General features: G+C 47.6%; 1 protein-coding gene across 1 annotated transcript in view; it reads right to left on the bottom strand.

The window, feature by feature from the left end:
* TRPC5 (transient receptor potential cation channel subfamily C member 5) overlaps window positions 1-13,030 on the bottom strand; it is a 97,275-nt gene extending 84,245 nt beyond the window's left edge. The window contains exon 1 of the mRNA XM_048960078.1: window positions 12,898-13,030. The gene's annotated coding sequence lies outside the window, so the exon portion shown is untranslated. The remainder of the gene's footprint in view (window positions 1-12,897) is intronic.
* Window positions 13,031-13,796: the final 766 nt, after the last annotated feature.

Genomic DNA, 13,796 nt, shown 5'->3' with positions numbered 1-13,796 from the left:
AGCACAAGCATGCAAAAATAAATTAAATCATGAAATTTTTACACTGATGAATTAAGACCAAATTATCAACATCCTGCGGTTCCATTTCCTGAGCCCTGTGTCCTAAAGTGCCATAACAGACCAGAATCTTTCATGTTTCAGTGCTTCTGGCCTAAGTATCTTTCCTCAGCTTCTCCAGTCCTCGTTTCTGAGATTTTCATCCCCTGCCCATCAGATACCTTTGCACAGAACAGCTCTTGAGTGGGAAGTCAGACTCAGCACTGATTTTCCTATGCCCTCCAGCAATCTGAGGAGCCCTCGCGTTCTCTTTTTCAGCTGGATTTTCCTGTCAGTGAAGAGCTCTTTCCAATTTTGTGTAAAATGCTTTAGGCTAGTTACCCGCTATTTGCTTTCTTGTTTGTGTACCTTTGGGCAGCAGGTCTGGCTCCTTCCTTCCAAGCTTATTTTCAGAGCTACAGGTCATGTCCATCTTTACTGATTGCTGATCAAAAGACTGTAGTGCAGTCCTTGCTGACTAACAGCAAACAACTCCGACAGCCACAATCACTCCTGCAGTGTCTCCAACCAGAATAGATGCATGCAGAAACCGAGACAGATGCAACTTCTACAAGCATATGCAAGCACAGAAAAATATCACTGTACAGTTCCTAGGGCAAGAACACATGTGCTCCGTTGTCAGCCTTGCTTCTTGCAAGAGGGGTGTTTCACTTGAAGGAAGAACTGGTGCATCTCTTCAAAATGTTGGATCCACTCATGGATTTCTCATTTCCAGAAATACACTCAAGCTTTTCTGGGATTAATTCCGTGTCACCTTAGTAAGTGTCCCCTCATGATGAAACCAAGCACTTCTGTGTTTGTTAGAAATGAGTTACTTGGATACATCTTTTGTATTCTGGTATTTGCCCACTGGTTGCCCCTTTGTCTTTCCTATGGAAATGTAGGGCTCTACCCTATTATGATGACTGCAGCTCCTCGTTCTGTACTGCTCCAAGCTCCACTATAAAATAATTAAAGATACTGCTTGCTTCTGAAGCGACTGCTCCACAGCACAGCATTGGTTATTGTATCCCTCCTGTTGTTCTTTGCCCCCGCAGTGCCTACTTGCCTCCTGCCTGCATGGTTGTGCAAAGCGAATGCAAGCACTGCAGTCATTGCACCTTTCTTCAAGGCCAGACCCTGAGACTCCCTGTGGCTTTTTTTTTTTTTTTTTTAATATGGCAGATGCAATTAGGAGGGATTCCAAGTTGCAGATGCTTTTCTACCCCACATCTTTCTTTTTTGTCCTAGTACTCTGGATTTTGTTCCATCCTTGAGGTGTCACAGAACAGTCCAACCTTGCTCGAGTCATGGATGACTTATTTTCCTTGGCAAATTCAAAATGTTTTGCAAAGAGTACATTCTGGGCCTTGGAGATTTTTTTGTTCCCCTGTATGGATTATTGTCCAATTTCTCTTCATTCACGCTTTGAATTTTCTGTAGTGCTTTTAATGGCAGCAGCATTCAAGCCCTTCGAGTCCACTCAGATAAAACAAACAGTGCCCCAGTCAGCTGGTGCAACGCCCTCTGAAGCCAACAAACCTCCCCCAAGTACCATGCTAGTGCCAACAATTTCTCCCAGATACCAGGCACTGCCATCAAGCAGTTACAGGAGCAGGAGGTCTGGATGAAGCAGATGGACTCCTCCAGCACCTCCCCTACATGTCAGGTAAGCTGTCACACATTGACTATCAGCGGGCTACACTGGTTCCATAAATGCTACTTGGCTGGCATTTCGGGTTGAAAAAGTCAACTGCTATCTATATGTTTCTTCACTTCCATTCTGGACTTCAACTTTCTGTAAAAGCAAATGTGGCGCAATTATGGCTGTAGGGATACAGCTGTATCAGCTGCAATATTAGCTGTAGGGATACCGCACTCCTGCCAAGGATGCTACTGTTTGAGCTGCCCCAAAATAAGTTCAAACACTGCACTAAATAATGCCACAGAGGATGAGTTAAAAGCTGGCAAGAAATGCCCTTCTTCAAGCCTGAAAAAGGTGAAACCACTCACACACACACACACACAGAGTTCCTCCCTAGGGGAAAAAAAGAAGGATCAGACATTCTGGTTTGTGTAGTATTTGACCAGAGCTGTCCTCCCAAACCCATTGCACCAGCCAATGAGCCAGGCAGTCTCCTAAATCCATTGCTGACAATGAAGCTGTTTGTTTGTCATCTCGAGGCTGAACAGCAGTGACATTTCTGTTGCAGTGCAGTAAAAGGTTAGCACTTGCATAAGCTGACAAATGTGAAGTCAAGGTGACTCTACTTTACGTATTACATTAGCATAGGACTGCAAATCCTTAGGGCACAAAGAGAAATCTAAGCAAACAATATAAGCAACTGCAGCACTGCAACTGAAAACATCCCAGGGAAAATACTCCCCTCGGGGAAAATCACATATAAAATGCAGGATGAAATCTCATGACATGTTTGCAGTCTGCTGGGATCAGTGCAAAGACAACAGAACAAACTGATGTTAAGGTGCACCAGATGAAAACTGCTTATTAAAAAAGGAGATGGTGAAAAGAATACAATAGAAAAGTTAAGTTGAACTAAAAGATTGGGAAGCAAGTTTGGGAAACAGCACTGTTTCACTGCAGCACCTGCACGACTGGATGACTAAATTTGTTTTAACAGACTGCTGTTCTGATACTGGGCTATAACAAAATACTCTGGGAAAGTGAGAAGCTGAGAGCTAGCTTTGAGATTTCAGATAATCTTCTCCTAATTAATAGTCCGTGTATATTTATGTCATCTTACTGCAGCAAAACACTCAGAGCTCTCCTTTCTTTTAACTTCCCCTTCCTTTTCCCTTTTGAGTGTTAGCTATTAATTTACTATGCTCTTTCTTCACATTACTTCAGCTAACACAAGGCTAAATTGTTTCAAATGCCTCTTACACACTCTGCATCTCACTCCGCCTATGCAGATTCACTTGCCTTGCTGACTTCAGTGACATAATTCCTAATTGCACAAGTAGAACTGAAAAGAGAAGCTGCTGTTCTGGATTCCTTCCTGTTCCATTACGCTGAGCCACTGCTGCTGACTAAACTCACCAAATTAAAACTCTCCTCTAACTCAGCAGGGAAGGCGCCACAAAGCTTTGGTAGCACTTCAAAGCATCTCCACGCTTTGCCTGTTCTTTCAAGTCCCACCGATGTCGTCTGTCACATGCTGTTATGTAACTCCTTCAGTTCTCAGCCCCAGAGCCTGCTACCTTTTGAGTCAGGCTATTGTCACTCACTTCTGAGCTCTATCTTCCCAACTCAGTACCACCCCAAAAAGGCGAGAGAAGAGATCAAGTGCCAACTGAGGAATACGTTCCTATCCATACATCACCAGTGCTCTGCTGGGCTCAGATACGTGCAACAAGGCAGCTTCAGGATCAAATAAAGTACAAATTTGCAGCACCATCTCCTGGCACCTTATATATGTGTATACAGAGATAGGGTGGCACTGGAAGGTTCTCTGCCAGTGCTGTGATAACTCTATACATGAGGGTGAAGAAGGATGCTCCGGCCATGGCATGTTCCTGAGCTGTAACAAATACAAACTGGATTCTACAGGGAACCACACATGGCTGGGTTCTAGCATTCCCCATGGGCTAAGCCTATGCTGTTCTGCCCGTAAGGTCTCCCCAGCTGCCCAGACACGAAAGGCACTGTCACCAGTGCTGTGAATACATACTAGGCTGGTCTAAAACCAAACTCATTCTTCTGTAGTATTCAACAGTTCCACAGACTCAGGCGGTCATGCAAACATCTGTGAAAACTGAGATGGTAAATTAAAAATAAGATAAAATAAAATGGTATTCAAACAGCTCCCTGTCTCCAGCATCTCCAGTGCACAGATGCAATCCACATGGGCTGGAAACATTTTCTGATCAGAGGAAGTTGTTTCTAGGATTCATTTTTCAGGTGCAAGAGGTTCTGCTTAGGACCCACCTGACACTCTTAATAAAGATAATTGATCCATATGGAATCAGCAGGAGTGCTGGACCAAAAACAGTAGATAAGGGCTCTGGATCCAAACCAATAATAAAAATGAATGAATTTAAATGAGAAAAGATTAGGTCTACTGATGTGTTGGTTAATTTGGGAACAAACCAGTACTTTCGAATAGCATCAGTTACCCATGATAATTTTAAATGATCTTTCCTGTAAAAAACTTCACTGTAAAGAAGGCCTGCTCATATTATTCCCATTTTATACTTACAGATGAGAATTCAGAGCTATTTACCCTGCTTTGGGCAGACTTGAGCAGCATTAAGCCCCCATCAGCATGCTGCAGGAGCTTCTACAAACTCTCTTGCTCAAATTCTTCCTCTAAGAGGGCTTCATAACCTTTTTATCAACATCCTACTTCACTTTTCTAACTTCTCAGCTGCTGGTCCCATTTTAGCACTGGACACATGTTTACTATTGAGTTTAAGCTGTTCCTAACAACATGATGCAGGCTCAACAGCTAAAGGTCTCTTTGTGGGGAGCAGGCTGAGCTCTGTGCCCCCCACTGAATTTTTTTATGACCTGAGTCCCCATTCACCACTCAGTAAGGCATGCTGTATATGTTTGGGCTATAAAAGATGATTAAAATAGGAATCCATCCATTACAAAATCTAGGCAGCATGTTGGTTTCCCTCATGTAACCACACTATTAGTAGCAAACTGTGCTTTTGCTTCTGAATTAATAAACTGAACACAGTGACAGCTCTGTGTGGCACAGCATCAGGAAAGCAGAAAGATCCATCTCCTGCCTCTGGATCTTGCATGACTACGGATGCTACTGAGCTTGCTTCCTTGTCTGTGAATGGGTGATGCTGATGTTCATCTCCCCTAACTGCTCGCTAAGAGGCTTAACCCATAAAGCAGATTTAAACAGCAATATGGGCACAGTATTGATATCATTTAACATACTTTAGGTTTTACAGAAATGAACACGAACTAAAAGCCTAATTCAATTTCTGTTGAACTCCACATTCCCTCCATAATGCTTCAACAGTTAAGCTCAGGAGCACGCTGCAGAACAGCCCATGCTGTACGTACAAGGCTGTACCACCACTGTGTTCCCACTCACATTTGAAAAGCTACCACTCAAAAAGGGAGGAAGCCCCATGCTGTCCTTTGTGCAGGAAGGGCATCTGGATGCTGACAGGCATTTGAGCAGCTCCCAAGACCAAGTATCCATGTCTGGTTTGGAAAAGCTGCATCCTGCAGCTGCCCACATCTTCCTCCAGGCACCACAGCAGTGACAGAGCAACCTACAAGCCACTGCTGCTAAAAATGTGTTTGGCCAAACAGACAGGAATACAGACAGGATCCATTTGTAGAAGTGGGATCAGATTCTCAAATGCCCATAAACCACACCAACAAAATCCATCTAACAACGTAATCGCTGTGAATAACCTGACAGCAGTGTAGACTTGACAGGACTTTGTGGACTTATCTCTTGGCTCAAACATAGGATCAGGGCCCACCAATCAGGGACCTCAGACTGTGCCACTGCTCACAGCACTCAAGGTCTTCAGCTGGGCAGAACAACCAGTTTAAAAGACACTAAAAAGCACTGCCGTGAAAGTTTGGTGCAGGACTGATGTGTCTGTGACACCATGTGGAACAAGCCCCAGATCCCATCACAAAGACACAGCACAAAGACAAGAGCTCAGCTTTTATCTGACCACTCTGTGCCTGCCCAGGGCAGACCTGAGCACAGCCCCACAGCCACACTGTCATCCCCTGCCCAGGGAGGCACACAGTGATGCTCTGAAGAGGTCATCTCTACCTGCCTGGCATACTAGTGAAGGCAGCGTCCTGCTCCACAAACACAGCCACCAAGGGGAAGCTCTGAGTGCAGAAGCAAGAAAAAAAAAAAAGAACAACTCTGATCCCAAAAAAGCAAACACACAAAAAAGCCCTTACCTGGCCTCCTCCACATAGGTCAGTGATAAGGTAGGGATCTTTGTCTCCAGATGACTTTTGTAAGAGAAAAAGATTAAACCAACACATCGGAAGGTCACGGCAGCAGCCCTACTGCTTTTTTACATCCCAAATAGTTCACACTTCACTTCAGTGCCATCAGCTAGCGAGTATTAAAAAAAGAAAGAAACCACAAAACCAAGTAAACTACTTAGAGGACAACCAAAATAAAACACTGAGCAGGGACCAAACAGGGCTAATAGCTCTGACAAATCTGACAAAAAGCCTTCAGGCCAGGCCTACCCTTGTCTTGGTGGCCTGAATCCCAGCCTTTCCTTTTCTTTCCCCAGCCCTCTGATGAGCAATTTAACTACCAGGGTCTTGGCTTCTCTACATGTTCAATTTTATGCAGATAATTACATATTTTCCAGCCTTGGTGTCTGTTATGTTTGCAGGCTGAAGATGAACGAGATTTTTGGAATCTGTACATTTTTTTTGGAGGAATAAGAATCCCAATTTGTTCTATTTAAAAGTACATCCAAACCTTTGTCAACGAGGGAAGACAACTGAGGAAGATGTGCCAGCACGCATACTACCTGAGCCTCTCCGCAGGGATATGGTCAGTGCAAGTAAACTATTTGTGCTGGAGGTCAGGCATAAAGCCTTGCATGGAGAACTAGAAGACTTCTAAAACACTGCTTCCTTTCATCTGTCATAGCATCCTGCCTGCATTACTTTCAGCCAAACCACCCTTCAACTTCTTTTGCAAAAACTATTTCAGCCAACCAGGGGTTCAAGTGGCTTCTGTGGACAGCAATGGGTTTATTTGGGGGAGGGGTGCCTACCCTCACTAATTACATTTTGTGCCAATAGCTAATGTGATGGCTTGTTGACTGCTGATATTCATACCCATGTCTTTGACAGGCACGGCGCCCACTCACCAGCTGCTCAGCCTGTTTGATTAGGTTACAGACAGGGTGCAGGGAAAACTGCGGGAACTAACATGGAAGTGAAGCCATTTTGTGTGCAGGCATGTGTGCATGCAAATCCACAACTTAGTGCTGCCCGCCATCACGCCTCCACGTAACCTCAGTGGGGCGCACATACATGCACACCAGCAGCAATCCCTGGATGCGGTGAAGAAACAGGAGAGCCACAGAGGTTCCACTTCAAACTTGGCATGATTTCAAGATCAACAGAATCCCACAGACAAGTGTCAGAACATTTGCCCTAACACTCCATAAACACAGCGCTCTGGCTTTCGCTCTGCCATTCAACAAAGATGTACATTTGAAGGTGTACACTTATGTGAGACCTGGAGTCAGAGAAGTTGGAAGCTCTTTTCCCAGCCATAAAGTATACCCCTGCTTTGAGTTCAGGTTATGTCCCTACACGTACAGCACTGAGAGGGCACTTGGTGCCTGTCAGGAACAGGGACATGGCCAAGCTGTATTTATCTCCTGTTGTGCATCCTGCTGGCAGCAGGGCATCAGCTGAGACTCATAGGAGCTGTTCTCCCTGCCAGGGAGCCAGGCAAATAACAGCCCTATTCCCTCCTGCAATCCTTCTGAAGCCACTGGAAACAGTGAGCTTCCAAATCAACCTCAAGGGACCTTTGTAAGAGGAAGACAGTTCTTTGTTTTCACGAAGAAAAAAGGTACTGCAGGAGAAGCAGGCTTAAGACAACTTTTAGGAGCCGTAGCCTGAGGATCTCGATGGTCTTACACAGGAAAGAAAGATCTGGGTAAAGGATTTTCACTACAGCCTTAAATATACTGCAGAGACTTCACACCTTGTGTTCACACATTCTCTAAGCTATCCTGCCCTCTTCCTCATCTCCAGATCTGCTTTTACTTCCTTCACCAGTGTAATTTTTCCTCTACCATTAAAAAATCCCGCTCTTGCAGAAGATGCTTCTCTTTGAAACAGCCTTCTTGGCTGCACCATGGGAACCTGCCCTACTGCCCTCCCCAGTTACCGGGTGAGCGCATCCCCACACCCGGTCTGATTTCCCAGGGGAACTGGGTGAAGTGTCAGTGATGAAGAGCTGGGAATCTTTATTCCTTTTGTTCCCAGTAGGAACAATTTTAGGACGCTAGGACAATCGTAGAGACCTGGACACCTCTCTACCTGGAAATTTTCAACTGCTCCCATACACAGTACAGATACTTCCATTAACTGCAGCTCAGGGCTAAGAGATCAGCACCTCCATTTCATACTACAGTACAACACAGACTGAGCAAGACGTAAAGATCGAATGAGAAAGTAGAATTATTTTATCCTCTTGTCCCAAATGTAGCCCTGAGCCCCAGATGGCTTCTTGCTCTCACACTACTTCGCCAGTAAGGCTTCACACAATAAAATCCTCACAGCGTTCTACACTAATCCATTAATACCTGTGAGAGCAAGCTGACATCTCTACTCTGATATCATTCTGGTACCAAAATGCTCAATAAATTCTGTTCGTGTTCTTCACACTTTATTTTACCAAAAAGGACACAAATTGCTCTGTTTCAGCAGGCTATGGGTGTTGGTACAGAACGGAGGCACAGCTCAGACCCCCAGCCCTGCCTTTCAGCACAGGACGCTGCCTCTCCAGCGGTGGGAGGCAGTGTGTGCCACTGCTTTGACAGCAGCTGGTCCCTTCTGCATTCCCCTGCATCTGGCAATCTGTACAGAGAGCCAGAGGTCACATCCAGACCATTGTGCCTCCTATCCACTCTGTTCTTTGTGAACTCACCTCACCTTTTTTAACCTGCTTTTGCTCTGCTGGGCATCCTGTGCTAATGAGTGCTACAATTTAATTATCGGACATGGGAAACATATCTGATTGTATTCAGGTGCTTAAGTCAGTGTTTCTCAAACAGTGGGTCAGGTTCCCAGCTAAGGATACAAAAGGGATGCAGGGCACATGAAAGGGGCCAGGAAATCGCCTTAGTTCTGACTGGAACATGTTCACTGCATGTGGAAAAAAAGGGAGAGACTGAGAGGAAGGAGAATGGAATAAGGGCAAAATAGCTTCCTGGCATGGATCCAGAGACTGCGCCAAGAATAAATAATAATACATGTCCAACAATCTAACACAAACACCCATAATTCCTATTAGCAAGGATGTGATCTGAGAGCTTTGTCAGTCAGTCCTACTGCCTGAGTCTCTCATGCTGTATAAAACCTGACGTACTGTAAAGAAAAAATAGAGAAAGGAGGACTGAGGTCTACCTGCTACACAGACACAGAAACGCAGCTCCTTCCCTTCACAGCTATCATCTGACAGAGATGCCTACAGCCATGCTTGACTTCTGAGACTCCTCCCTGACAAGAGCCATATCTCAGCAGGAGCAGGTTGAACAGGGGCACGCAACAGCACAGCAGCCTCTTTTAAGATGATGGCAGAAGCGGACAAAGCCAGAGGCAGGCGAGGCAGCAGGGAGGCAGAGCTCTGGGCCAAGGATCGTCCCACAGCAGAAGGGACCAGACCCAGTGCTCATCTCAGCCCTGGATGCCAACACATTTCTCACTTCCCCAGGAGCATTAACCTAACTTATCCTGAAGACACACCAAAGCGTAACAGCTCAGACAGCTGAATGGGATAAAAAACCTGCCCCAGACTCATGGCTGCAGTCTTCACCACCATACAGACAGCTCATCTTCCTGTGCCTCTTCCCTGTGATACTGTCCTCCTCTGCATTGAACCTGGGCACACAAAGGGGGATCTGACTGGCAAGATGCTCTGCTGCAGTGATTTGTGCCTCCTGGGCATCTCCCTTGGCAGGGAAAGCAAATGAGAATAGCCTTTGCCTTGCTCCAATTTTGTCCTAGGGACTCAACTAGCAAAAAAGAAATCTACCGTTGATATAAAGCCACAGATCTGCTCTGGTACTTCCTAATCTGAACAGTAAGGTGGATCTTGATCCTTCTGCAGTTCATACTGATACCACAATATTAACCAGTATTTCAGGTTCAGAAACTTCTGGGAACCACTTGCTAGCTTGTAATTTTTCCCAAACTGGATGCTGTGGAGACTACCAATCATCAAGAGATCCTCCCTATATCAGAGAGAATCACAGAATCATTAAGGTTGGAAAAAGACCATTAAGATCATCTAATCCAACCAAGAGGCAGTATTCCTGGTTACCCACTCCTGTGCAGGCCACCTAGGTGTGCCTTTGACACAAGCCAGCTCACCTCTGTGCCAGACTATCAGCCCAAACAGCTGGAAAACTCTGCTTGGCTGCAATACTTGCATTAGGGCACTCGTTTTCTACAGGTTCCTCTTGTTGCCAAGGTAAAAGACTGCTGTAGATTCAGTCCTGAGCGTCTGACAGATCAATCCTGCTGAGCTCGGTGGTCCCTGCTGATCAAGTCACTACAACCATCTCACCCATGGGAATGGCTTTTCTCTTTTGTCTCCCTTTATCCCTTCTCTTTCTCTAGCCAGAAATGATTTACATGTTTGTTTACTCTGAGCTGTTCGTTCAAGTCATTCAGCAACCCTCTTCCCACAATCACATTACAGCAGGTTTTCAATTGGGATCTCTGCTGTTCTGAATACACGAGCAGTGCACTAAACTGTAGGCCGGTCTACCTCTGGGATTCAGGAAGAACTCACCTTTGTTACACACACTTAACAAGCCAACATCGTCATAATCCCTTATGTTGCTTTATGAAAAAGGAGGAACTCCAGGCAAAGAAATCAGTCTCTATTTACACCAGCATAACAATTAGTAGAATTTGGCTCATTTTGTACAAGTTATACTACTGCGCTTGTAGGAACAATCTTTCTGTTTCAAACTAATTTTAGCCACTCTTGAGTAGTGATTATCAAGCTCTTCCATCTGTTGCAGAAAAAAATTTATTTGCACATAGCTTTTGCAAATTTTCTCCTCTGAGTATGTTTTCAAGAACTCCATCCCTCAAAAACCAGTGTAATCATATTACTAGAAGGACTCATAACTCAGCTGACAGTGCCTTGTCTATTAAACCCCCAGCATGAGAAGATCTCAGAATCGACATTCTAAGATTTTTAAAGGCTGCCTGAAAATAAATTAGTTTGCAAAAAGCAAATTAATCAAAGAAGGTGTGACTCGCATTACCTCAAATGCAGAGATCCTACAAAAGCAGAAAGTAGTTAAGAAAAATAGCAAGGCCTTCAAAAAAAATACATTACAAGAACAATGAGATTTCAATATGCTCAAATGAAAACAATGCAGCTCAAATCAGAAATTCTCTTAGACTCCCAGCAACCAAAATATGAAATTATGTTAACATTCTATATGTTTGCAAGACAAATTAAAGCTGGTCAGAGATCATTGTCAAACTCAAGTCCTTTTCCATTTAGTTTCTTTTCACAGCCTAACAACAACACTCAGACCTTTTTCTTCAGTTGAAGTGCTAGAAATGCACTCTGCAGTAGTCCCTGAGACGCGGTTCTATCTTAGGAAGACTCGCTCTGAGCAGATAACAGACTGATCTGTACTGCATCTCAGAATTAAAGTGCAGTCAAACACAACAGCAAAGCTACACCACAGACCAGCGGGCTCACGCTGGGCCGATGTGATGCCATGGTTGGGGTGAGCTGTTCCATGCCTTCAGTCAGCACTTCTGGCTTAAGCAGTATGAGACAGAGGTGTTTCCTCAGCTGATAATTACCACTGGGCTACATGGAAAGAAACTAGAGGGTAAAAATTCGCAGCTTGAACATGGAGTGACATGGTGACACCCAAAAGCGATAGATTTTTTTTCCTTGGGAAAAAAAAAAAAAAAATGACACTTGCAGGGGATTAACACTCCAGAAAATAGCTCCTTCAGCCTGCTTTGGAGATGTCTGAAAATACATTTGGTCACGTATTTTCAATAAACTTCCTAAGGACACTGATGTAACTTCTGAAAAGCATTTCAGAAACAGTAACGTATTACTGTAGTCATCTGCATTCACACAGTACCTCCTGGCTGAAAAGCGTTTTCAAGGGCTTCTGAATAGCTTCACAGCCCTGAGACGTAGCAGCACAGGAGAAGCCACTATCTTATGCAGAAAGCAAGCAGCTCCACAAGGATCATGAGACCTGCCCACGGTAGGGCAGAATGCCCACAGCAAATGGAAACAACCTTCAGGTTTTGTCACCTAGAAGCCCGCACACGCCGCAGTGTCACCGCCTGACCATCCTTTCCCCACATCTTCCTTCCGTTTTCCCTTTCTGTTCCGTATTGCATAAGCCTCCTTGCAGGGAGGTGCACCTCGCACAAAACTTGGGGTTCACACCTCACCAGCTGAAAGACCAAACGTTTTCACAAAATCAGAGAAAAGTTAAGAGGAAGGGATGAGCCGGACTGAAGTTCGCAGCCACCTCACTCCTCCAACGCAGCAGCAAAACGCAAGGCCGTTCAGGACCGTTCAGCCACGCTATTCAGGGCACGAGGAATTTAATGGCAGAGCGGTGTATTACCATATTCATAACCATGACTAACAAATCTGTTGTCAAAGCCGCCAAAAACATCACGCAAGCAGAATGTTTTCACACCAAAGAGACCACAGGAGTCACAGCTCCGTAGTAAACAAATGAACTCGGGAGGAGTCCTGAAATCAGCGCCGACTTTTTCGGGCCGGGGAATTCGCTAACTACGAACGGCAGGAAGCCGCGGACCGAGCGCCGAGGCACCGTCCTGCACCGCAGCAGAGGAGCTCCGCACCGCGGTTACCTTTCCCGACTCCGGGGCCCGCAGCTCGGCCGATCACTCGCGGTTCGGGCAGAGGATCACTTCGTTAAGGACCATTTCGGCTCCGCCAAGCGGCCCGAACCCGGCACCCGCCGCGTCCCGCGGCTCCGGCAGAAGCTAAGCGGGGCCGCCGCCCCAGCAGGTGGCTTCCCGCGGGCGGAGCGCAGCGCTGACCGGCCGTGGCTGCGAGATGGGCGCCCACCCACCCGCCCGCCCCGGGTGCCGCTCACCTCCGCGCCGCTCCGTCAAGCTCTACACGCCGGGATGCCCGGGGGCCGGGGCCGCCGGGCCGCGCCGCTCATTTGTAATCCGCTCCGCGCCGAACGCCGCGGGGGCGGGAGCCCCCATGCCGCCCCGCCCGCACTCCGCCGCTCGCGCAGCCCAGCCGGCGCGCCTCAGCCCGGCCGGCTACACCGCTGCCCGAGGCGCGGAGCCGCGGGGCCGCCGGCCGGCAGGGCAGGGCGGGCGCGGCATCGCGCTCCTCGCCCCGGCGGCGGGGCGGAGGGGGACGCCGGGCAGAGCTCCCCGATGAGCCGGGTGGTCGCGGCGCTGCCTTTCACGGCCCCCGGGCGGCAGCCGGGCCGGAACCGGAGCCGGAGCGGAGCTGGGCGAAGACGCACGCGGTGCCCTCGCGCTCCCTCCCGGGCGCACGCCGCCCCTCGCGCCGATACGCCGCCCCTCACACTCGCGCGCCCACGCCCGCCCCTCGCACGCGCGCCCGCCGCGCGCCCCTCACAGCCGGTCCTCCGGCGCCCCTCGCGCCCCAGCCCGGCCCCGGGCAGCGAGATGGCGCGGGGCTGCGCGCCCGGCCCGACCCGGTGGCCGGCCGTGCCCCTCTGGAACCGCGCCTGACCCCCGCTGGCGACGCAGAGGTCTGAAGGCCCGGCCTCATCCAGCCGCGTATCCCGTCACGTTGTGGTGCTCCGTCGGGTGACACGGAGCGTGAATGTTCCCGAGCTCGGGGTGCTCGGCTCCTCGCAGCTAACCAGGCGTTTTGACACATGGGCATCGAAACCTATTGCACAGTGGGTTGCTCGCTGACTGGCAGAGTCCAGTGGATTCCCGACAAGCTTTCCTCACGCCGTCCTGGCAGCACACGTGGGAGCACGCTGACATCCTTTGCTGCTCC

The sequence above is a fragment of the Lagopus muta genome, chromosome 13 (genome assembly GCF_023343835.1).
Source record: "Lagopus muta isolate bLagMut1 chromosome 13, bLagMut1 primary, whole genome shotgun sequence".
Lineage (NCBI taxonomy): Eukaryota > Metazoa > Chordata > Aves > Galliformes > Phasianidae > Lagopus > Lagopus muta.
This window is presented reverse-complemented; position numbering and strand designations above follow the sequence as displayed.